Genomic DNA, 26,145 nt, shown 5'->3' with positions numbered 1-26,145 from the left:
TTTGTTCCACTTTTTTTTTGGGGGGGGGGGGGACAAAGTAACACATTTTTGGAGTTACCAGTACTATTTTTTGATCAAATGCATTTTTACCACAAGACCTTGATAGTTCAGCAAAACCATTTTATATATTCTTGATTAGGTTGATATTGGCGTCAAAATTTGATAGTTACCTAAACTGAAACATGCACTGGATTCCTGGCGCAAACGAAAGTTTGACAACAAGACACGTGTATTTAACAGGATTATGAAAATAGCACTGCTGCAACCTTGCGGTGAATGTTAGAACCCTATCAAAAGTGTGCTTGCCTAAGGCCCCTTTCACACGGAGCGGATGCGGATGCGGACGCGGGTCCGCATACCCTTTCAAACGAGCGCTGAAGATGCGGACGAATTGCCCGCATCTTTAGTTCGAAATTCGTGCATATAAACTGTTTTTTCGCAATTTTTGTAATTATTTTTCTCCTTCACCCCTGATTCAGTGGCCATAGGCAGCCTAGAGGCATTCTTTGGTGGTTTAATCTTGAGCCCCATAGAATATGGGAATAAAGATGTCTTCATTTCGATCCTCACAAGTAGTCGATGGGAGAAAATGTCTTCAAATATTTTCAAAATATTTTGAAAAAAAAAATCCGTCTTTTCGGAAAAATATGGAAGAAAAATTCCAAAAACATCCAATGTTCGAAAAATCAAATCCAAAAACATCCAAAACATTCGATGTTCCAAAAAAAAGAAAAAGAAATTCAGGAGATATCAAAGAATTTGCAAGTAGTAAAAAAAGGGAGGGGTAGAGACTTTCAAAATGCCTGTGCTTAGAAATATTCACATCACAATTCTGTCTTAGGCCGGGATTACACTATAAAAGTTCGTTTATAAAACTTCAAAAATTCAACCAATAGGCGGATCAGTAAAGTTCTCTCGAATGTAACAGATGTGTTTATTGGTTACATTTTTCAAGTTTTATAAAATAACTTTCATAAACCTTTCAGAGTGAAATCCCATCCTTAGATTAGTCTCACTTCTGAAATATAAAATTTCATTTTTTTAAGTTTATAGACTGAATATCGAGTAAAATATACTTGTAGGTATCGAGGGAACCACCAAAAATATTCAAGTCTTCAAACGACTTAATCCGGCCCTGAGTGAACACCGTACGTGGATAACGTTGTTTAATAAAAGTATTTTTTTTAAAGTTTAAAAAAATTAAGTTAAAAAATTTAAAAAAATAACAAATATTTAAAATAATATTTCAGATATTTATATTTGTTTAAGTAATTTAAAAAATTTAAAAATGAAAAAATTAAAATTTTTAAATTAAATTTTAAAGTTATTAAAGTATGTAGTCAATTAACTATTCGTAATGAACAGAACGGCTTATAATTTTGGTCCCGTCAGCGGCCGTTGTTGACAGGTTTTATTGTATAAAATTGTGAAATATGGACAAAAGGCAGTTGAAGTTGCTATATCTCCATCTCAGAAGGAAACGGAGGGATAGACGTATGTAGGTACATTATATTAATGAGCAGGGACCATCATATGGTGTTTTAAAGAGTATTTATGGCAAATAATTAAAAAAATTCCGTGAAAAATCACCTTCAAAAAGTAGCCAAAGATGCGGACGAATTCGCTCCGCATCCGCATCGTCTGAATAGCTCCGAATAAACCTATTGTCAAAACCTCTATGTGCGGATGCGGAGCCCGCACTTAGGTTTTGACACATGCGGACGACGTCCGGACCCGCATGAACATTTCCTAGGTGCGGAGATTTTTCGGCTCGTCTGAAAGGCGCAGTATATTCCAATTGTTAAAACTTCTTCCGGACCCGCATCCGCATCCGCTCCGTGTGAAAGGGCCCTAACTAGTGCTATGGCCTGGCGAAATCTCCCGCTACGATGCGAACCTGAAGCAATCAGCACATGGCAAGCATGTTTCAATCGTTTTTTTTTTTTAAGTGAAACTTCTTTAGCCAGTGGAGTAAATTTTTGTGAGGGAAAGGAAATTCATCACAGAAAGTGTGTGTGAAACGCTTTCTTTTCCCTCAAAACCCGTTCCGTAGAATAACTGATCGTGTGGTCTTCTTCCGAGAAGCAGATGGGTTGTGGTGGGGGAGGGATGTCAATAAAGATTTGGCCGTTTAAGAAAATAAAGTTGGGTGGGGGGTGGTATGGACGGTTTGCGTCGGACAAAGACAGTTTGTTACTTTTCCCTACCCCATGTGACGCCGCACATCCTGGCCACACGAGAGTATATTTCGCACGCGATCAAGTTTTGTGACGTCACAGTGCCAGCTGCTAATTGGATTCGCTGTCATAACGCACGATACATCCAGAGCGCTTCATTTTTTCCTCTTCTTCTACTTTGTTCTTACTCTTCACTGCTGTACTAAACTTGCATTACTATTTTCAAGCATTTTAAATACGATTGAGTCAATGAAATCTCAATATTTTGCTTCATTTCACAAATTGCGAACAATTTGTTTTATTTTGAATAAATTTGTATTCAATTATATTGATGTCGAACAATTTTATCATGCGTGAAAGCTGGTTTTAATGCATTTCTTAACTTTATTTTTCATAGGATAACATACATGGCATAAGATAACATATGACAAAAATTTTGAAATAAATAAATGGCTATATATAAATAGCATTTTTAATGATATTTCTACTAGAGTATAGTTGTTCACCATGTTAAAAGGTATAAGACCCCTTTGCCTGGTTAATTTAGAGCCCGGGTTATATGCAAATTTTTATGCATCTGCTTATTTTAGTTTTTTTTTCCAGCATTAGTGCATATAAATGCATAAATTATAAGAATATTCTGTTGCCAACACTATCGATAAATATAGTAAACTTGCCAAGGATTTTCAAAAATTTGTCATAACCCACTCTCGCAAATTTCAACATGCAATTGCTAATTCTGTATTGTGTGTGACCGGTACAATACAATTTCCTTATTGTCCCTTTTTGCTGCAGTTATTTCCCTCTCCCGCTTCCCGCCCGTGCGTCCGTATCCTTAGTATGATGAGTGATGCGCAATCCAAAGTAGCCCGTGTTTAACGGTACATCTACTTACTCAGAAAAAAATAACCTGCGTGAGAATCTCGCACGATAAAAGTTAAACTTCTAAGTTTGACATGACTAGATTAACGAATTTTCGAAAATTTGTGATTATATTATAGCTATGTCAATATAATATAAATTATGCCAAATAAAGTTTAAAAATGCATTAAAAACAGCTTGCATGCATGATAAAATAACCCGACATCAATGTAATTGAATAAAAATGTAATCAAAATAAAAGAAATTGTGTTATGATAGTGCAGCCAATTAGGAGCTGGCACTGTGGCGTCACAAAATTCACATTCACGTGTGAAATATACTCTCGTGTGGCCAGAGACGGGCAGCGTCACGGGGAGTAAGGAAAAGGTAAAAAATGTATTTGTCCGACACAAACCGTCCAAACCATCCCCCCACTCACCTTTATTTTCTCACACATCCGAACCTCTATTGACATCTCCTCCACAACCTCCCATCTGCTTTTCGGACCCTCATCACACAATCAGTTAGAGGAAAAAGAAAGCGTTTCACTTTTCGTGATGAATTTCCTTTCCCTCACAGAAATTCACTCTTTTATATCACTATAGAAGTTTCACTTCAATATATATTTTGTCATAAATGAGATATTTCAATGATATTTAACTCTTGCAAGCGTAGGAAAGGCATACCTAATTAAATATGAAGTATGCCCATAATTAGTGAATATCAATTCGCGTAGTTTAGATGGAGGCATTGCAACAATATCCCTTCAACATACACGTAGTTGATTTCAAAACCGGCTTAAGGCGATGCTCCCCGTATCTAAATTAATTTCGTACTAATAATTACGCACGGGGCGGTGTTGCGCTCAGCTTCGTATTGTAATGGTGTAGTGGAAAGTGACCGAGCATGTGTGTGTGCTACACGATGCCTAACTGTAGAACACAGATGCGATCCTTCGTGTAGTTGTTTGCGTGTAAATTGGCAATACCCGTAACGTCCGAGCCGTGCACGTGCATCGGCATCTCATGACAGTGGACAACGAACTGCAGGATTAGAATGCGCTAGGAAACACATTCCTGGATAATGATCGAAAACCACTATGATTCTGTTAGTGGTCCTTGAAGTGCTTCATGCTCTGTATATTAGAGTACACTAACAGCTGTTCAAAAGCACAATACTACAAAATTTACCGGAAGGTTTATACAGGGTGTATAGCGAACTCCTCTCGCCACCAATTAATGTTGAACTGTTGATCTTAGAGTAATACTTCCAGTTAGAAAAAATATACAAATAACGTGTAAACCTCCGATATGTCATTCACCGAATTTTAACGTGTGTAAGCAACCCCCCGATTTTTTTGGCTTAAAATTTGGAAAAAAAAGTTGAAAGATGAAGATATTAGTTGTACTGTAATGCTATCTATGTATAAGAAACCTCTCCTGTTTTCGGGACCCGATTTTTGGCAAAAAGGGGTTCCTTATGCACGTTAAAATGCGATATATTACAAGCGGTTGTATTGTTATTAAAATAAAAAAAATATTTTTATATGGACACGCTGTTTTCAAAAAATCTAATTAGAAAGTTGTTGCCCTGTCTTTCCTGAAGCCAATAAAAAGTTCCACTTTTCTATGTGCAATATTAACTGATATATTTTTTGAATTCACAAATCGGAGAACAGTTGAGAAAGAAGAGCATGAACGACAGAAAGAAGCGTTGTACATTAGTTTACGCCGTTTTTTCAAAACTTTTTTCGTTTTTTTAATTAAACTATCTCAGCGAATATTGCACTTGGAAAAGTGGAATTTTTTTGTTGGACTCAGAAGAGAGAGAGAGAGAGAAAGAAACTTTCTAATTGGGTTCTTTAGAACAGTGCAGTGTTTGCCAATACGTATCTAGATGCGTGATTCACGCATCAGAATTCAATTTTACAAAAATTATTCAAATTTTGTTGAGAAGTCAAAATACCCCCTTCAAATTTTAATTTTTTTTTCGAGTTATTTGTCTCTGATAAAAGAAAACACCCCTCTCTTTAAGAAAACACCCCTTAACATTTTGAACAGAAGTGAAATTACTCTTCAAAATTGCATTTCCGGATAACACTGGGACAGGGTGATCAAATAAAAAGTTTTTTATTTTTATTTTTATTTCAACAAGTATACACAACACCTTGCAATATGAATTACGTATCTGTGACTATATTACACGTTATATCGACACTTTTTCCAATGAGAAGTACATTATGCCGATAGGATCAACGGTCCTCCAGTAATTTCCGGCGAGAGAAGTTAGCTATGCACCCTGTATAACAAATAGAGTATTCTCTCATCACTAAACTCCTAACTAAAAGATTAAATTTCTGATGATTTTAATAACGGTATAGCTGTTCTATTCCCTCTTACGTTATTAACAATTATTTCTTTGGGTATGAATGTCAACAATACTTAATAGCCTATATAATTTATTTAATCACTGTGACTAATTTTGAGTAATCAAAAACCTCAAATCATGGTTATTACGAGACTTAATTTCTCTGGTAGCACAGACAATCAGGTTTTATTTCTCTTTTAATACCAATTGAAAATCACATTGGTGTTAAGATAATTTTCGCGTTTTCTTCACGTTCGAGATGATTATTTCATGCCTCATTTACGAGAGAACATCTTTCGATTAAGAAACATAAGATATTATTAGATTCGGATACTTAGAACGCATTCGCTAAATTTACAAGAGTCGGAAAAGTTAAGAAAGTAGGCTGTTATCGCAGAAGAGATAACCCCATAGTGTGCATAAAGACGATAAAAAGACCTCAGCATTGGGTTTCATTGCATTTACTGAGATTGAATAAATACTTTCTTTTATATTGCCACTAATTAAAACAAGATTCATGAAACTTTTGTTCAAATTGTCTGTTGCGATAATAATTAATAACATTGCTTAGACACAGAAAATATTTATTTAATGAAGCGAACGGTCAAAAAACTTCCGTAATTACAATCGAAACAAGCCTTCCCCCCCCCCCCAACTAAACTTAATAAGCACACAGAGACTATGAAATAACAAAAATTTAAAATTTCGTTATTTGCGAATAAATGTAATTCATACATAACAAGAGTTCGTAAACGTTTGTTTTTCCTTATATGGCTTCCCGTCGGGACACAGCGTTCTTTAATATCTTCAGTCAGATGTCACTCCCCGCTATCGTTGCCCTTGTAGTCTAGTGGTTTAGGGCGCTCACCTGACAAGTGAGAGGACGTGGGTTCGATTCCCCGCAAGGGCAGTTGAATTCTCTTCTTTTCCTGAATTCATCTCCACATCAGCCAGCTGTTGAAAACCTTCGTAATAAAGTAGTATAATTAATCGCGGCCGTATCAGAAAGCTACGAAAATATGGAAGCACTAGGAGATAGAAAGAAATTGAGAGCAAAAAAATGTGTGGGCTTAATTCCTCACAAAAATGTGTAGTCATGTACGAAAACGTTAGTAATGGTATAATTTGAGACGTAAAAAAAAATATTTTTTTCCTTCAGAAATTTTTTTTTAGTTAAAACAATCATTCAAAATGCGGAATATAAATGAAAAAAAAATCAAATTTATTTCAATGTTACCTTGAGAATCAGTATGTGAACTGGCAACACCCGGGAAAAAAGTGTTCGATCAGCATTTTTCCAGCATTTCCATGTTGGAAGACCGGATTTCTTTTGAGGAATCTTTGTCTTTCAACATGTAGTAGTTACAAGTCGACAACAATAGCCATCGTGTTGAGCATATTTTGTCCCGATTACGAAAATAAAAAATTTTAGTTTTAGGCCGGATTACACTATAAAAATCTTAGGAAAGTTCTTTTATAAAGCTTGAAAAATACAACCAATAAGCGTGTCGATTACATTAGAGATAATGTAACCAATGGGATCATTGGTTGTTGTTTTTTTTTCTTCAAGTTTTGTAAAAGTCCTTTTATAGTGTAATCCCGGCCTAAACGGCTAAATTTAGAATAAAACTGTACTACGTCGACTAGCGTCAAATTTTGGAATTACAGCAGTTTCATTTTCGCTCATCAAAACGTTTCAGAAAGTTTCGTTGTTTTGCGATAAGTTACAATTACATACACTCAGAGCAGTTCCCTTCTACCAAATGACAGTAGCACCTTAGTATTCGGAAAGATCTTGACAAAGCTGGGTCTGTTTCAAACTCATGAAACCTACTTCAGTAAATCATAGCATTCCATCAGGTGATTTCGATATCACTGACGTCAAACGGTAGAGCCAGTGCCATACGTGTCAAGTCTGGCCCAATAGTCAAGCCATAGTCACACTCATGTCAAGGCTGGCCGAATAAGTTCCATGGCTGGCCAAGTAGTGTGGCTGCTCCCCATCGGCAATGACCGCCAAATGCTGGAGGCTGGAAGTTATTGGAAGGTTGGTCGAGTACTTTTCAGCTTCCAACTCAAGCCAAAACAGCCACCTCCTTTCCCTTTTTCCAATCCGTCTGCCCACACATTGGTCAAAGAACGCCAACAGCCCAACACGGAGAGTGTTCTGGAAAAACCGGTTCTGTTGTTCTTGGCAAATATTCGCCAAGGAATATTGAGCTAAGCTGAGCCAGTATGCAGCCAGCCTATGCCACTGCTGCCACTTCGCATCAGGAAAAAGCAAATATTGAAAGCAAATATTTGCTAATGACTATTGGGCCAGCCTTGACACGAGTGTGGTCATGGCTTCATTCGCAAATATTTGCTTCTAATATTTGCCTTTCCCCTGATGCAAATACGCAGCATCAGCATAGGCTAGCTGCACACTGGCTCAGATTGGCGCAATATTCCTTGGCGAATATTTGCTTCCAGAACACTTGACTTTGCTTCCAGAACACAGTCACCGTGTTGTGACTGTTGACGTTCTTCTTCCAGACAGATTGAGAAATCAGGAAGGATGACTTGGGTTAGAAACTGGAAGGTACTGATCTGTCTGTCCGACCAGCCTTCAAACACCTTCCAGTCTCCAACATTTGATGATCATTGCCAATGGAGGAGTGGCCACAACATTTGCCATCAACCTTAGTACGTATTGGGCCAGCCTTTACACAAGTGCGGCCCTTGTTTAAGACGTGGCACAGTGGGATGCAAGAGATCAAGCAGGTGTGCAGCTAGATTTTTAAAATACTAATTTCACACCCAAGTGCTGTGAACTTAAAAAGTGTGGTAAACTCTGGATTAGTATAATGTTCTATATTGACTCCTATGCAACACGATTCACGATCAATGTAGTCAATATAATTTTTGAAAACAGGAAAAAAACACATTCAATAATAGCAATTCGACATTAATTTATCGATCGATACAAGAATGAAACAATTCTAAATGATGCGATATAATTTCCATACTTTCGTTAGTGTTAGCGAATTTGAAAATAAACGGATCCATTAATCACGAATCTAAAATTAGACAGCAGGCAAGTCACGCACGTCTGAACTAATTGCGCTTTCCTCTCTTTTTTTTCATCATTGTAGTTTCTAGAAGATACTTTTTGGTAACGATAGTACCTGGTTTCCAAACTACGCTGCTTTAATCTATATACAGAGTGTCCTGTAAGTGTTAATCTTGCCTTTATCTCATTAACCGTCCGTCGTAGAGGTATGATTTCAGTTTAAAAAAGTGCTGAAAAAGCGTTCAAAAATTTCATTATTCGCCAAAATATTCGAATTCAAAAATCAGAGAAAAGTTGGGATAGGGCAATATAAATGAGGGAAAGGAGCGTTGTGTCCGTTAGTTTTTGCTGTCTTTTCACGAATTTCTCCGATTTTCGAACTCAAATATCGTAGCGAATATTGCACTTAGAAACATGGAATTTTTTCTGTTGACTTTACGATATACGAGACAACAACTTTCTAATTGAAAGTTAGGGGACGAGAGAACCATATAAACATTTAGATCTTTTATTTTGTGACACACTATATTTTTACTCTCAAAACTGGTACGAAGTAATTTCTGAACACGTTTTGAGCATTTTTTAAATTGGAATCGTACCTCTACGACGGACAGTTGATGAGATAAAGGCCGCATTAGCACTTACAGGACACCATGTAACGAGAGAATCTATCTATTCTAACCTAAGAATTAGCAAGTGACTGTTAAAGAGCTAATTTTAAAGATACAAAACCATTCTCTCTCTCTCTCTCTCTCTCTCTCTCTCCCTATAACGACAACGGGAATTCTCAAAAAGCATGTTTCTTACGATTAATTATACATAGAATGGAATTATAAATAAAATTGAAGAAAATAGTGGCATTTTATTCAATTTTTTTTCGCCCTATTCATAGGTATTTATATACGGGGCATGTCAGTACATAACCCATAAATAAGAGGACCACGCATCTTATTTATTTTCTTTTTATAGAAAGTGGTTAATATATATATAGGAAGTGGAAACACATTTTATCTGTAGGTGTATTAGTTCTCTCTCGGTAAGTTTATAAACAATCCATACATTCCTAGCTACATTATAGAAATTTAGCGCATCGTAATTGGCTGAAATGAGTGATGAAACATTACGTCACTCAGTGAAATTTTTGTTGGTGACGTTCAATAATGCATATACTTAATTGTACGCAAATCTGACACCCAAAGTTGGAGCAATGGTTAAAGTACTGGGCACACGTATTGAAGGTCATATGTTCGATTCCCTCTTTACCTTATCCGATAATTTTTTTTTTTCCATCTTCGTGATCATTTATTGATTCACTAAAAAATGCTTTCATTTTTTGATAATGAACTTCGAAATTCCGTTTCGCCGAAAGCTCTGCCCCTCGTGACGTTTTGTTATCTTTCTTGCTCGTAATAACCAATCACCGGCGTGATAATGATTCTTGTGCTACTAAGAAAGTAGGGATTGCAATTACGCGTTCGTTAAGTGAGGCACGACCTCTAGTATTGACATCATTGTTATTTCCCTTGAAAAAATGCCTTCCCCCCCCCTTCTCGCTCTCTCTCCTTTCTTGGAATCTTACACAACTGGACACAGGATAAAATGGCCTTAATCATTTTCTCTACTTGAAATGTTATTGGACACTTTTATAGTGCAATAATACTCCGGTTGTAGAAATTACTGCCTTACACAAAGTGAAAAGTTTTGTTACACAAGAAACACAAAATTGAGTTTGTTTTCCCTCCGTTTATATTTTTCTGCAGAGAAAAAAACTAAAATTCGTTTTTAGCGAGAAGTCCGTTATAACGACAATTTTCCCTGTGATTGTTAACTCGCTATAACGGACTTTTACTTTCGTCTGAGAAAAATTTTGCAAGATCAAATGTTTGTATTTTCCATTGCAAATATACAGAATCTTCATGAAGGTTTGAGGATTTCATATTGATCATCTTTCTTGTCATCGTTTCATAAATCATTTTACGGTCAAAAAGATGTGAAATTGAGGAATTAAACAAAAGCCTGACACATTCAAACATATTTTTGGAGTTGATATTGTGACAGATGTATCTTACATGCTGTGTAAAGTCTATTATTGATTGGTATAACATTAAAATTGCTATTTAATAGGGTATGCTAATAATGATCACTTTGGAAAAAGTATGATGTGATTTAGAGAAATTCCTTTGATTTTAAAAAATTTTACAAAATAAAATTTACAAAAATTTGTGTAAAATACATACAAATACAAATACAAATACAAATACAACGCCACAACAGGCAAAATGCCCAACGAGGTGGCTGATAAAAAGATGCCCATAAAAATATGGATGTCATATGTTTCAAAAATACAGCAACCCAATTAAAAATGCAATTAACACAAATTACAAACAATATATACACATGATAAAATATTATACAATGCCCATAAAGAATACTTATGGTTGTCTTATTCTAAGAATGGATAGCTTCTCGATTTACCCCAACATGTTTATCGTATTTCTTTTTAAACGTGTCAATTGTGTTACAATTTACTACCTCCGGGGGTAAGCTATTCCATTTATTAACAACCCTATTGGAGAAAAATTCCCTGCGACACCATAACCTTGCATTGTCCCTCACCAATCGATACTGGTGTCCCCTTGTAAAAGCAGTCGATTGGCGGTGTACTAAAAGTTCATGGTCCATCCTATCCATCCCATTGAAAATTTTGAACACTTCGATCATATCTCCTCGACACCTGCGTTCATCCAATGTAAACATATTCAAAAAATGAAGTCTTTCTTCATAACTCAAGCCCTGTGTGCCAATAAGGACACGCGTAGCTCTTCTCTGCACCCCTTCAACCAAGTCTATGTCCCTCTGTAGGTATGGTCTCCAAAACCTTACAGCATACTCCATTCCAGGACGAACTAAGCCTCGAAAAAGCGGAAGAATGACTTTAGGAGAACGCGAAGAGACCTTTTTGAAAATGAGACCAAGCATTCTATTCGCTTTTTTGACAACCGCTGAACAATGTTCAGAAAACTTAAGTCGCTCGTCAATGAGAATTCCCAAATCGGTGACTCTAGTTGCATCCGGGATAGTGACACCATTCAACTCGTAAGAGAACCGTGGGTTGTTCGAACCAAAATGAGCGACCATGCACTTATCTACGCTAAAAATAATACTGTTATAAATTTCGGAACCTCCTTAAAACATGGGGCCTTGGGCAAATGCATATGTTGCTCGTGCTGAAATCGGATCCTGTTCGTATTGCAACTCATTGTGTTGGTGGAACTTGTCAATCATAGGCGGATATTATGATTAACGGAGAGTGGATGCTATGTGGATGGCTTGTCAGCATGGCAAAATAGTCAGCCAACAGATAATTCAAAATTGCATCAAGAAATCTGGGTTTGGAAACAGTCATCTCATCAGTGATGAAGGTTCACTGTGATCTGGTGCTGTACTGGAATTCCCACGATTCTCAGAAGAATTCTGAAGATTAAATTTCAGAACGTTGGAGAATTACCAAAAAAAAAAAAAAACGAATCTAGAAATTTAATTTTCCGATTTTGTGGAAATGGACAATGTTTACTACAAACTAGAGGCAAATTAACTGATACCGAAATTATTGCTGAATGCATGGCCGACTCGGGTGATCAAAATACAGCAATGGAACTAGAAAAAGTAACAGTTAAAAATTCCGCACATCCTGTAAAAACGCTGCTTCATTTTATGTAGCTCTTGTTAGAATATAGATGTGTGGACAGGGCCGAACTTATCAGACGCAGAGCACAGTGCGAAATTAATAATTTCGGGCTCTAGCCCCGATTTTATACATTTGGTGGGAGAGAGGAATCACCATCCAATTAATGTATTATTGCAAAATATACAGGAATGCTGAAAAATACCTACTTACCTATGAAATCACCTACCTACATCTTCATAATCAATCAAAAAATTCCAGAAGTGATGAAAATTCAAAATTAATGAGAGAAAAAAACCGCACAGAATTTAAGGAAATTCAGAAGTAATGAGAGGAAAAATCACAGCACCGATGAAAATTTAGGATCAATGACAGGAAAAAATCCCAGAATTTTTGAAAAATCAGAATTGATGAGAGAAAAATCTCAAAATTTATATAAATTTTAGAATTAAAGAAAAATTCCAAAAAAATTGAGATAAAAATTGATAAAAAAACTAATGAGAGGTGAAACCCCAGAATCGAGTTGAAAATTCAGAATTAATGACAGAAATAATTATATAATTGATGAAAATTCCAGAATTAAATCAGTTAAAGCTCAGACACCTTGTTAACTAAAAAATAAAATGTATTTTTGTGTGATACATGTATATTTTTCAACTAACTCTTTATTACCGTAAGTTCAGGGCCTCCCAAACCGTGGGGCTCGCGCGACCACACCTGTCGTGCACCCCTAAGGGTGGCTGTGAATGTGGAGATCCAAAGAGTAAAAAATATGCATCAATCTGAGTCTTGCGGATTATTTTAAATAAGGTATGTAAATAAAGTTTTAATTGAACGAAAATATAAATTCGAACGCATTTTAGTGTATTTGCATATAGTGTAATTGGACATTGCGTAACTTAACTAATAATTTTATTAGTATGTAGTAAATATAGTATAGTATTTGTTTTTCCTCTATTAACATTTTCGCCATTTTTTGCATGTTTTTCCTTTCTTATGCAAAAAGACTACAAATCGAAAATTTTTTCTGTCCAGTCAGTTTCAAGGTAGAGAGGTTTCAGTGCATTATTATTTTGGTTGATTTGTATCTATTTTTTACAGCTACTTCTATCCGTATTACCTTCTATGCGCTGTTGTGAATGCCCACAGGTTCGATGCATAACTAAACTAACCAAAACGGTGTTATAAAAAATAACGATCACAGTTTTACCAGCATGTTCCTTATCTACAGATGAGCAAGCAGGACTACACCGATGCGATAGGACAACTATTTCCCACGTGGACGCGATGGCTTCGGCAATTCTAGTAATTGAAAAATTATTGATTAATGAGCTTCAGGACGGAAAAGTTTTCGGTCTTTTGGCATTTACTCTTGCCGTTGATGAGGGAGTGTCACGCACAATCTTCTCTCCCCGTTTAATATATCGCATAGAATTCTCTATCCCATTCATTGTTAATGTTGGAACTCTTTGGAGCATTGTTTCGCTATGGACATAAAAAAATAGACTATTTCTAATACGGCATTAACAAAGAGTTAATAGATTTCGGAAGATAAAGACCTTTACATTAACCGCTCAAAATACAATCCATATACGCAATGTAAACATTTTTGTTTTCACATTTTAGTACTCCTGGGAAGCACAAAACATGTTGAATTTTTTGTGTCACGTATAAATGTGTGAAATGTTTCGGAAGTATGTTTATTAAATGTTTCTGATGTTTCCATCACATCAAATAATATTTTCGGAGCGATGCAAAATGCAGCAGCGTGACACAAATTGACAAACAATCAGCATGAATATTTTTATTCGAATGGATCGGAGCCCTTGAATTATTAAGTAAAACAATACATTGGTTTATGTGTATTTGCTTTCAGGCATTCGTAATACCAATTTCACATGTTCGATATGCACACTCACACACACACATATATAGCTTCCAAAACGTGCACAACTAAAAATAGTTGTCAAATTTCTGTTATCGTCAAAAACTACACTAGCTACAGCTCTGATAGATGATCTTATTATTGTTGTATATAATATTTATAACATCTATAAAGCAGTGGTTGAAGTAGTTCTGGATATGATATTATTCTCGCTTCTAACACGAACATTTCTGTTATCATCGAAAACTATATATAACAGCTATAATTTGTAGAATAACTACAGCTAGTATCATTTTTTATGATGACAAAAATACACGTTATGTAAGTGGAAAAATGTTATTTTTCATTCTGGACTTGTGTTGTTTGGAAGCGGATGTGCGACTGGTGAAATACAAGTACAAAAATTATACATACAGAATAAGAAAGCGATTAAGTATTTTTTCAAGTCTATAGTGAGAGAGTATTTGATGTCTTTCATCTCTGTTTATATAAAATGTTGTGAAATGTTTTTGTTTTGTTTTTTTCATTTTAAACCCGTGAAATAGTAGCAAGGCTGGAAATTCTGATCCCACATTCTCTAGATCGCAAACAAATCAAAAATCAATCGGAAAATTTTATTTTTCAAGCCTTCAACGTGCTTCGCATTTCATATCAAACATAAGGTATATATGCGTCCTTTCATACCCTTTACTCTGACTGCTCAATAGTCTTTTCATTTGAAGGTTCTTTCCAAAGGAATATGCGAGTAAGGAATGACATTCAATTCATATACGTATGCTATATGTCTCGAATTTTATTTTCAAATAAAGCACTGATTTTTCCTTTTTGCACCTGTCAACTTCGGCGGTTCCATTTTGAATCTTACTCTACTGTTCAATTTTATTTCTCTTGAGGGGAAACAAAAATTCAAGGAAAAGGAAAGAAAATTTTCATTTTTGGGATTTTTGGATAAACCAGGAAAGAACTTGATGCTTTCAGATTTCTTCATTTTGATGTTTCAAACATCCTGGAAAAATCAAATATATGCTATAATAAAAATACTAATTTTGGCACACAATAGTGCATTCGAAATTTTATTCATTTATGAGGTTGGAGATTAATTTTTAATACACAAACCACTCTATACTGTGTGTCAGGAATATGATTCAAAGAGTTCAAATCGCAATCCGAATGTAGATGTTATAGTGTAGCAGTTCAAAATGAAGTCTAATACACGTTCATTTCTTGGTCTTACTAGCTTATTTAGAGCGCATAAAATGATCAATTGAATCATTGAACCAATCAGTTGTGTTTTGAAAAAGGCATCAGTCATATTTTTTTCGAGAATGAGTTATGAATTTTCTTATATCCTGCAGGCTTAGGTACACCGTTTTGTATTAAAAGGGGTACCAATCCAATGTTCAGCATGGCTGTAGTAGGCAACTGAATTCAGTATTTATTTTGAAATAGGTGTTAGTTTTGGACTCATGCCTTTTTGAAAACATCTGTGTTAGCGCTACCAAATGGTCATTCCACGTATTCATTCAGTGAAATACTAGCACTCCCAGAATTCCATTGTGCATTGATTGTTCTATGTGTTGTTTTACTGTAGTTTGGTTTAGTTTCTTTAGTGTTACAAGAGGTAAGAGCGAAGGCTCTAGAATTAAATTTGTTCCAGGAGAAATTTATGAAAAAATCCACGAACATATTGAATCTTTTCCCGTGAAGTAAACTTGCTATGCAAATGGGAATATTAAATATCTTAATGCTGATCTAACTATAAAAGCAATGCATTCATTTTTCTGTCAGAAGTACCAAGGAATTAAGGTTATAGTTATGGATTTTATCTCAAATATTTTACTAAAAACATTAGCTATGCGTTTGGTAGGCCTCATGTGGGCGACATGTGAGAAACTCGGCCAAAAACTAAAACGTAATTTTTTGAATGATAATGCAAAACGCGTGGCTGCTGCGGAGTTGTTAGTGCATAAACGCAAAGCAAAAAAATTGTACAACAAAATGAAGGAAGTTAGCAAGATGTGAAAAATACAAGACGATGTTACCTGTATTTGCTTGGACTACATACACACAAAACCTCCCTTTACCTCATATACCTATACAGGAGGTTTAACACTAAACAGCTGTGGGTGTACAATTTCTACATTCACGATATGAAAACGGAAACATCAGCATATTACTTATACCATGAGGGAGGATCTAGTTGAACATGTTTCGGTGGGGGAAGAGTTTTCTTCCAGTGATCATCGTATCGTCAGATTTCTCTGTAACTTTTCCTCGGGTAAGGTTGATAACAAAAGACTGGTTCCTTGTTTTCGGAGAACTAACTTTGATGTTTTGCGAAGAAGGTTAGCGGAAGTTTTCAAAGACCGGTTGGAATCAGTAGGGGTGGTAAGTCAATGGGAAGAATTTAGTACGAAGCTGTCCTCTGTTTTGCACGACGTCATACCCTTTGTTCGAAAAAAGCGTGTTTGTACATCACACCCTCTATGGTTCACGGATAGCGTGCGGAACCTTTATCTTGAAAAGAAAAGAGCATTCAGAGAGTATAAAAGTGGACGAGGTGACCTATCATTGTTTACTGATAAAAGAAGACTGTTGAAGAAAGCGATAAGGGATAGTAAAAAGCAAGTTGAATCTAGGTTGGCAGATAACATTGGCTCTGACCCAAAATCATTTTTTCGATACGTCAATAATGGATGTAAGGGGACAGTTGGCCCCCTCTCGATAGGAGGCTCAAAAGTAGAGAGCAATGTAGGCATGTGTAGTGCTTTCAATGACTTTTTCGCGTCGGTTTTTAATGGAGATAATGATATTCGATATACGGGTGTTGCATGGGGTAATAAAACGCTCAACGATATTCAAGTGGAAGACGTGGAGATCCTAAATCTTCTAAGAAATGTATGTGCAAGCAAAGCACCAGGACCAGATGATATCTATCCCAGGGTTCTCAGGGAAGGTGCTAATGAATTGTTGGGGCCAGTCGCACAGATATACAGGAGTAGTGTTGCTGAGGGTATCGTCCCGAGAGATTGGAAACTGGCTAACGTTGTTCCGATATTTAAGAAGGGTAGTAGAGAAGTGGTGTCTAATTATCGTCCAGTGAGTTTGACGAGCTCCCTCTCGAAAATTTTGGAAATTATCATCAAAAGGCAGTTTGTGAAGTGGATAGACGAGAATAATGTATTGTCGGATAATCAGCATGGGTTCAGGAAGGGAAAGTCATGTGTAACTAACCTCCTTTGCTTCTATGATTACGTGACTAAGGCTTTGGGTAAGAGCAAAAATGTCGACGTTGTTTACCTTGATTTCCAGAAGGCATTCGATCGGGTCCAACATGGCAAACTCTTGAAGCGTTTACACGAGATTGGAATAGGGGGCAACTTGCTGAATTGGATAGAATCGTGGTTAAGAGATAGGTCGCAACGAGTTATGGTGAACGGGGAATTCTCTGGTTGGACAGACGTCACAAGTGGAGTTCCTCAGGGAAGTGTCCTTGGCCCCATACTTTTTTCACTTTTTATCGATAAACTCGATCAGGGTATCGATGGAATTACTAGCAAATTCGCAGATGATGTGAAGCTAATGGGGGTAATCGGGAATGAAAGCGATAGGGAGTTGCTCCAGACCAACTTAAACAAGATTGCAGCATGGGCAAATGAATGGAGCATGACGTTTAGCGTAGATAAGTGCATGGTCGCTCATTTTGGTTCGAACAACCCACGGTTCTCTTACGAGTTGAATGGTGTCACTATCCCGGATGCAACTAGAGTCACCGATTTGGGAATTCTCATTGACGAGCGACTTAAGTTTTCTGAACATTGTTCAGCGGTTGTCAAAAAATCGAATAGAATGCTTGGTCTCATTTTCAAAAAGGTCTCTTCGCGTTCTCCTAAAGTCATTCTTCCGCTTTTTCGAGGCTTAGTTCGTCCTGGACTGGAGTATGCTGTAAGGTTTTGGAGACCATACCTACAGAGGGACATAGACTTGGTTGAAGGGGTGCAGAGAAGAGCTACGCGTGTCCTTATTGGCACACAGGGCTTGAGTTATGAAGAAAGACTTCATTTTTTGAATATGTTTACATTGGATGAACGCAGGTGTCGAGGAGATATGATCGAAGTGTTCAAAATTTTCAATGGGATGGATAGGATGGACCATGAACTTTTAGTACACCGCCAATCGACTGCTTTTACAAGGGGACACCAGTATCGATTGGTGAGGGACAATGCAAGGTTATGGTGTCGCAGGGAATTTTTCTCCAATAGGGTTGTTAATAAATGGAATAGCTTACCCCCGGAGGTAGTAAATTGTAACACAATTGACACGTTTAAAAAGAAATACGATAAACATGTTGGGGTAAATCGAGAAGCTATCCATTCTTAGAATAAGACAACCATAAGTATTCTTTATGGGCATTGTATAATATTTTATCATGTGTATATATTGTTTGTAATTTGTGTTAATTGCATTTTTAATTGGGTTGCTTTATTTTTGAAACATATGACAACCATATTTTTATGGGCATCTTTTTATCAGCCACCTCGCTGGGCATTTTGCCTGTTGTGGCGTTGTATTTGTATTTGTATTTGTATTTGTATTTGGATGTTGTAAAAGATTGCACCGAATGAAGTTTGCACTTTTATTATGAATATATTTTAAATAACACATACCTCCCACCATAGGCATCAGAACCTAGGGGCTGAGACCATTTGAGCTCCCCTCCCCCCCAATAATTTCTGAAAAAATGAAAAAATAATGCAATGCACCTTCCTCCTCCTCCTCCTGCGTGCACGCTTGAGTCCCGTATATACGGGACGACCAGCAACTTTCAGCTCCTTCAATATTTTAAGTCTCCTGAAATATCCTTAAGTCTAACTGAAAACTTGTCTGTAAATAAGTGTTTTTTGTTTTCCAAAAATTAGCTTTTGTGGACTCGTGCCCATTTTTTTCGAAACCACTGATTTAATGTATATTGAATGAAGATGAATTGATGTTCGAGAGCATTTGTCAATTGCTTTCTTTACTGTACCTAAAAATATTTGATTATCCTGGACTGTCACACTCCCAAATCAGTACGACTCCAACACTATATACATACAGGCAGGGCCGCAACTAGAGGGGAGCAGGCGGGTCTCGTGGCCCGGACGCTGGACCAGAAGGGGCGCAAATTTCATTCTTAAACCTCTCCTTCAACAATGCAAGGAGACGCCGAAATGCGCACTTGCCCCGGGTGACCAAGCATCTAGTTACTGCTGCCCTCTATACAGGGTGTCCTATAAGAACTACCGCGGCCTTTATCTCATCAACCGTTCGTTATAGAGGTATGAATCCAATTTAAAAAATGCTAAACAGGCGTTCAAAAACTACCCTGTACCAATTTTGGGAGCGAAAATACAGTGTGTAACAAAATTTTAAAAAATCTAAATTTTTATAGGGTCCCCCCTGCGCTATAACTTCTAATTAAAAAGTTATTGCCTTGTCTCTCCTAATTCCATCAAAAAAACAATATTCCATGTTTCTAAGTGTTCCATGTTTCACAGAAATATTCGAATTCGAAAAACGGAGGAAATTTGTGAAAGAATAGCGTTAAATGAGGAAAACCCGTTTTACCTGTATTTAACACTGTTCTTCCCAAATTTCCTCGGTTTTTCGAATTCGAATATCTCTGTGAATATTGCACTTAAAAACATAGAATTTTTTTGTTGTCATCAGAAGAGACAGTGAAACAACTTTCTAATTGGAAGTTAGAGCACGGGGGGAGAGAGAAAGAGAGCATATAAAATTAGAATTTTTTTTATTTTGTGACACACTGTGTTTCCGCTCTCAGAACTGGTATAGGGTAATTTTTCAATGGCAGTTGGGTATTTTTTAAACTGAAATCATACCTCTCAACGACGGACGGTTGATGAGATAAGGGCCATGCTAGCACTTACAGGACACCTTGTATACAGTACCTTGAAATCAAGACCGCTCTTCAATTGAAGACAATTTCACATTTCTAAATCAAAATGATGGTTTTCATTGTTTAAATGCAGTCAAACCTCTCTCTCTTTCGAAAAACTCTATATCTCAACTGTATCGATGTTACTTTAAAATACTCTATAGATTCTGATAACCATATCCCGTTCAGACTCTGGTGCCACAAATGTGTGGGTTACTTTTTCAACTGTAAATTTTTTTTTCAACCTCAGGGAGTTAAGCTCTGACTTGAGGCCGAAACACCCTACACTGACGTCATGTCAGAGACGTTGTGAATTCTGATGGAAATTCTGTGACGTGGGAGTTCCGCGTAAAGTAATTTCCGCGAATCAGAATTCACAGCGTCTCTGATTATCACGTCACGGCAGTGTAATGCGTTTTAGCTTTTAAAGTAGTGTGTAAGTTTTTTTGAGTTACAAATAATATGGTGAATATGAACTTGAGGGTTTTCATTGGAAGGCAGCACTTAAATTTGAACTTTCAGGGGGGTTTTGAGGTGGCTTCCAGGAAAAAGTCCCTCCGGGAAAAGTGTAGTTTATTACATCAAATTAATAGTAATGAATTTCTGGAAAAAATTGTATGTGAAGATAAATATACCTTGCATCATCTTAGCTGAAAAAAAAATTGAACAAAGTGAATTATTTTTTCACAAAAAAATTTAAAAATTGAGAAAAATTTGAAAAATAAAGATTTACTGACATTTATGTTTTTAATGCATTTTTCAAGTATCAAAAATGCAAAAAAAACAATTTCAAGAAATGAATGCTCGAGTCTGAAAGGGATATGTTAACCTCAAACAAATCCAACATTTTCCAAAACATGATACTGTAATGTTTTATCGAAACATGCAATTTAAAATTTTCCTTAAGTTTATTCAACCATCAGCAAACGCAAGTTGTGTTGGTGAAATAGGACGTGTTTTTCTTTATAGACGGAGTCTTTCACTTAATTAGAATCAAGAAAACTCATATGTTACACGTATACAATAATCTTTCCTGGTCCGAATAAAAATGCATTCTCTCATTGCCTAAGGAAACAATGGGGAATTTTAATCTTTAAGAAAGCGTAGCGTTTGAACGTTCAATTTCCGCCATTTGTGAAAGTAGCTACAATTCCCAAAGTACAAAGGTTTAAAATCGAGAGGTAAAACCGGAGAGGTCTGTAAATTTGCATATCAGCCTGAAGCTGGGGTAATTTTGCGCAATATGAAAAGGCTTTGCCTCAAACCTCGTGAGAAGTACATAAGAAGAATGAATTAATTCCTTATTATTCGGGAGTCGAATAGGAAGAAAATTAATGTTTTATTAGTCCGTAGAATATCACCATGGTGGATAACTATAATAATGCCGCGGCCCCTACGGCTGTAAAAGCTTGTTTGTCTGAGTGTTGTTAATGCCGTATTAGTATGCTGAATTTCATGGTGCTATACGATTTTTGCGATTTTTGGTGTTATACGATTGGTCTTTATTCTCATGCTCATTTATCATCTACTGACATAATAAAATATCCTATAACAGCGTTTCTCAACCTGTGGTCCGTGGACCAGAAGTGGTACATGACGAAGGCATGGGTGGTCCGTAGGTGGACTTGACAAAATTATTCAGCTGTTGCAATTCACGTTAATAATACCCATACTTGGGTCCAAATAAAATTATATCTTCATACTAAACTTAGGTTCACCATACGTCATCAAGGAGAATGCAGAAAATTGCAATCGTAAATACGGGATATCACTAAATTTTGCTCTGTCTCTGCTGATGCCAACTAAAAATATTACTTTTTTAAGTGCAATATTTATACTGAGATGCTAGAATTCAAAAAACGGCGAAAAGTTGAGGAAAAAACAGCATTGAATGCGGGTACAACGGTTTTCTCGCATTTAAAATGCTGTTCTTTCGCAATTTTTCTCCGTTTTTCGAATTCAAATATCTGAGTGAGTATTGCACTTGGAAATGTGGAATTTTTTTTTTTTTAGTGGGCATCAAGAAAAACGGGGAAACAACTTTCTTATTGGGTTTTGAGGGCACACGGGGACTGTAGAAACAGTTTTTTTTTATAACTGTACAACCCCTTGCAATGACATATGACATATATGTATGACATATCTGAGTACTACACGTTATTTTACTTTTTCTAATTGGAAGTATGCCTCTAGGACCAACGGTTCACCAGTAAAATGTCATATACCCTGTTACCTATGCACTCAGTATAATACGATCACAACATGAAAATTCATTGTTGTTTGGAATTCACATTACAATAATGCTATTAATGATATTGAAATTATACAAAATACATTGATGTGATATTTGTGTTTTAAGAAATTTATATATAGAACATATATTACTATTTCACACATTTCCTCTGACAAAATTTTTTGATTACTAGTCTTCAAAAGAGAAGAAATTTCATTCTTTTGAAATTTTTCTGGTGGTTGATTAATGGCAATATCGATTGTTTGTTCTTTTCTGTTGTCTTAAATAGGATTCTTGGTCACACGATACACAACACCAGGTCAAATAAATTATTCTATATAACTCACTTTAGAACCTCGATTGGTCTTTCTTGTACGCTAAACAGATTTTTTATTCAAAAGCCCCGTTCACATGTGTAAATATTGCGGTAGCATTGGGAGTTATAGCACCGGCTTGACGGCTTTTTGTCCTTCGTAAGGAAAGAAATGGAGAGCAGTCATTGGTGGAAATTCTTGAAGTGTGGGTTTTAAACCCGCTTTTTCCCATGTGAACGGGAGGCACAATTCCATAATGTATCCAGGTCTTACCATGGGATTACGCTCACTGGCGATCACAATTAAGTCATTAAAGATCGAGGGAAATTCTAACTCCGAACCTATCTCGTGACGTAGTAGCCAAAGAGCCGAACATTACCGATTCGGAGCTACGGCTGTTACGTTTGGCAACTTATCGCCAAACACCAGGATTCATTAACGATATCGCTTTTATTTCGTTATGACTGCTCGCGCGATAATATTACAAGGATCTAAAATTTTATAGTAATACAATATAACATAATTATCATAATAATAATGATATATAATATAACAACACAAAAAAACATGTTTCCGACTACTTTATTAGTAAATACCCTGTAGGCCGAACTTCGTTCGGGCTCGGACGTCGCTTCGCTCCTCCGGTCGTTAAAGGGGGGCCCCCCTGCCCCCGAACTGAAAATATCAACTCTGTTCTCACCACAACCGGAAATATGGAAAAACTGATAAGTTGAAACAGAATGTTCCAAAAACCGACCGCCGGTAACCCTATTAAAAAAAATTCGAGTAGGTTTTTCATGGATTCAAACCCAGAACCTTCATTATACAACCATACTGTAACCGTTATACCAACTGGCACATGCCAATTGCACGTAAAATAAGGTATATCTAACATCAAAACGTGGCCAGGAAATATGTTGGAGCCAAACAAGTCGCCAGAAAAACGCGCCATCCAATAACTATGTCGCGTCGCGCATGCGCATTACATCGTGGCCCGAATTGAAGTCACGATCGGGTGTGACGAAATAGTTATCTTAGCCAATGAGGCACATCCCATGTTAAAATATCCTATGTACGGTATGGAATTACGCGAACGGGGGGGGGGGGGGGGGCTTATGTAACAATTTACACCTGAGGAATTTGATATATGTATTTGCACAACATACTCTCTCTCTTTCTCTTATTTTTAAATTCAAAAAACTTCTCTCCGATTGATGAGCGATGTTTACTTCTGTACTTGCTTTATTGTGTGATTGTGCTTAATTACTTTGTACTTATTTTAATTTTAATGGACTTTTACTTTTATTATCGTTATTTTTAATTGATCCGGTGGTTTTATTTAGGTTTACCTTTTACTTATTCTTACATATTTTTTATTGATTTGTGCTTGTTTTTATTTATTGTATTTTTATCCGTGAATTTCATTTTATCCGTTTTGATTTTATTGGTCTTACATTTCTATGTCTTACCTTGCTGTAATTGTATTGTTTTGTGTAGATTGATGTATTTAAATAAATAAATAAAAATAAAATTTAAATTTAAAAAAATGTAGAGGCTGTGCCACGACACAGCCGCGAATTTAAACGTGAATACGTCTTTTATACCCCGTTACAGTGCAATGAGACATATTTAGTCTGGTAATTGAGCTTGAAGTTGCCTTTTCTTGTATAAGGTGTTGTGTAATTTTTTACTCAAAAAGATCCATGTTCATTCTTATACATTCAAAAACAGTGTAAAACAATTTTGTTACGAATAAGGGCAGTGGACCTTGTGCTCGGACAGAGAGAGGTATTAAAACCGGAGTGATACCAACGTATTGGTATTTGCAATACCCATCTGACGATATCATTAAGTTATATAGCGGAAAACAATTTCATTACGAATCAGGGAGCGGGCCTGGTGCCCGGACGGGAACGGGTAGTAAAACCGGAGGGGTATCATAGGATTTGTATTCGCAACACCCATCCGACGATATCATTGGTTTTGATTTGCATTGCGAACTTTCTGAGATATGAGCGTAAATTTAGGAATGTATCAGGTATAGTCAGATGATTTAAAAGACGTATTCACGTCAAATTTAAAAAAAATATTAAAAAATAAATATTTTCATTCATGCATCTGCATTATGAATTTTGGCTGGTTAGTTTCGTTCTACATATTGTAGCAAAAATCCTATGCTTTATGCCATAATCGCTCAAGAGAGGTCTGTATTCTGAAATCTGAAACACATCCAACAGACCTCTTCACAATCTCGGGGTCCAAGCACCATATTTTAAAAGTGCTACTACAGTGTGGGTGTGTAGACGTTAATTTTTTTTTCCTACCCATCAAAAACGAATATTTTTGTGCAAAGTTCCAGTTATATCACTTTCGGTGACCCAGTTTTAAAAAAGGAAAAGTTGTTTTTAAGGATAGGCCTAACACATATAGATGCATGCGTGCATCGTCATTTCCTGACGGAAATTTACTTGACTTTCTAGAGTTTTTAAACCCTTAGGCTGACAGGTACATGTCAAGCATATCGAGATATTCTCGGTTTAAATCTCTCCCGTAGTAGTTATGATATTTCGGTGATTTTTATTCGACCACAGGATATATATATATAAACCCTTCGCTTACGAACTTACCAACTATGATCTTTACAAATTGGAGATACGAAATAAAAAGTAAAACGGTGGGAAATATCTCTGGATACAATTCATAATTAGGGTAACCATACGTTTTGTATTTCTGGGGCATTCCCGTATTTTCCTGTAATTTTGGCCGTCTCGATTTTTTTGTCAGAATATCCCGGTTTTTCATGTATTTTCTTTCAACGCAGTCTAATTGATTTTTGTTTATTAAAATCAAGGATTGAAATTATGTTTCAACTCATAAATTATACTACGATAATTACAACTATGAATAAGTATATTCACCTCACATATTTGTCATGTTAAACGTTTTATTTCGTGGAATTTATTTTAACCCCCTGCAATTTTCAGTAATGCTTCGTTTCCCGTCATTGCCATTTTTTAGTGATTTCTGCAATAGTTGGCAACTTCGCTTACGTTTGGCATCATTTTTGGCGATATTTGATGATGTCCCGTATTTGAAATTCCAATATCCCGTATTTTTCTCCAGGTAATATGGTCAGAACACAATTTTATGTTCATTCTAAGAAAGAAAAGCTGTTGCATTATTGTAAAAGCCAAGTTTTGTTGAGCTAAAATAATTGGTTTTTCGCATTAAGTAGTTTTTCCTCTCTTTTTTTTGTACATATTGAAGAAATATGATTAGGGGCACTTCATTAAGACGTATGAAAAACACTGTTTTTTTTTTTTCAATTTTTCTCGTGGGAAAAAAATAAATAATGGCAGCTTCTTCACAGATAATAAAATAGATGTACATTATTGCTGGCAAGAGTAGAAAATCATCCATCTGAAAAGAACAACATTATAAGCGGTGGCATCTGGACAAACGCCAGCACATGCCATAAAATGAAATGATATTCCCTGGAGAGATCTCATATATCTCAACACAAGAAAAATTACATCTGCAAGCCAAAAAATATTGCCCTTTTTTTTAGCGGCTTTTCTTACGATGTTCTATTTACTGGACAAGATCATTATTATCCAAAATTTCCCCCCACAC

General features: G+C 36.2%; 1 protein-coding gene and 1 non-coding gene across 4 annotated transcripts in view; both read left to right on the top strand.

Annotated features, from left to right (window-relative positions):
• The window catches only part of LOC149084836 (dorsal-ventral patterning tolloid-like protein 1), a 148,835-nt gene that overhangs the window by 33,632 nt on the left and 89,058 nt on the right, over window positions 1-26,145 (top strand). The window lies entirely within an intron of this gene.
• TRNAV-GAC (transfer RNA valine (anticodon GAC)) lies at window positions 6,242-6,315 on the top strand. Its single transcript has one exon. It is a non-coding gene; the product is annotated as a tRNA-Val (tRNA).

Source organism: Pholcus phalangioides, unplaced genomic scaffold (assembly GCF_987345545.1).
Source record: "Pholcus phalangioides strain wild (caught in Gottingen) unplaced genomic scaffold, Ppha-v1.0 ptg000007l_1, whole genome shotgun sequence".
Lineage (NCBI taxonomy): Eukaryota > Metazoa > Arthropoda > Arachnida > Araneae > Pholcidae > Pholcus > Pholcus phalangioides.
Note: the sequence above shows the minus strand (reverse complement) of the source record. Positions and strands in the feature narration are given on the sequence as shown.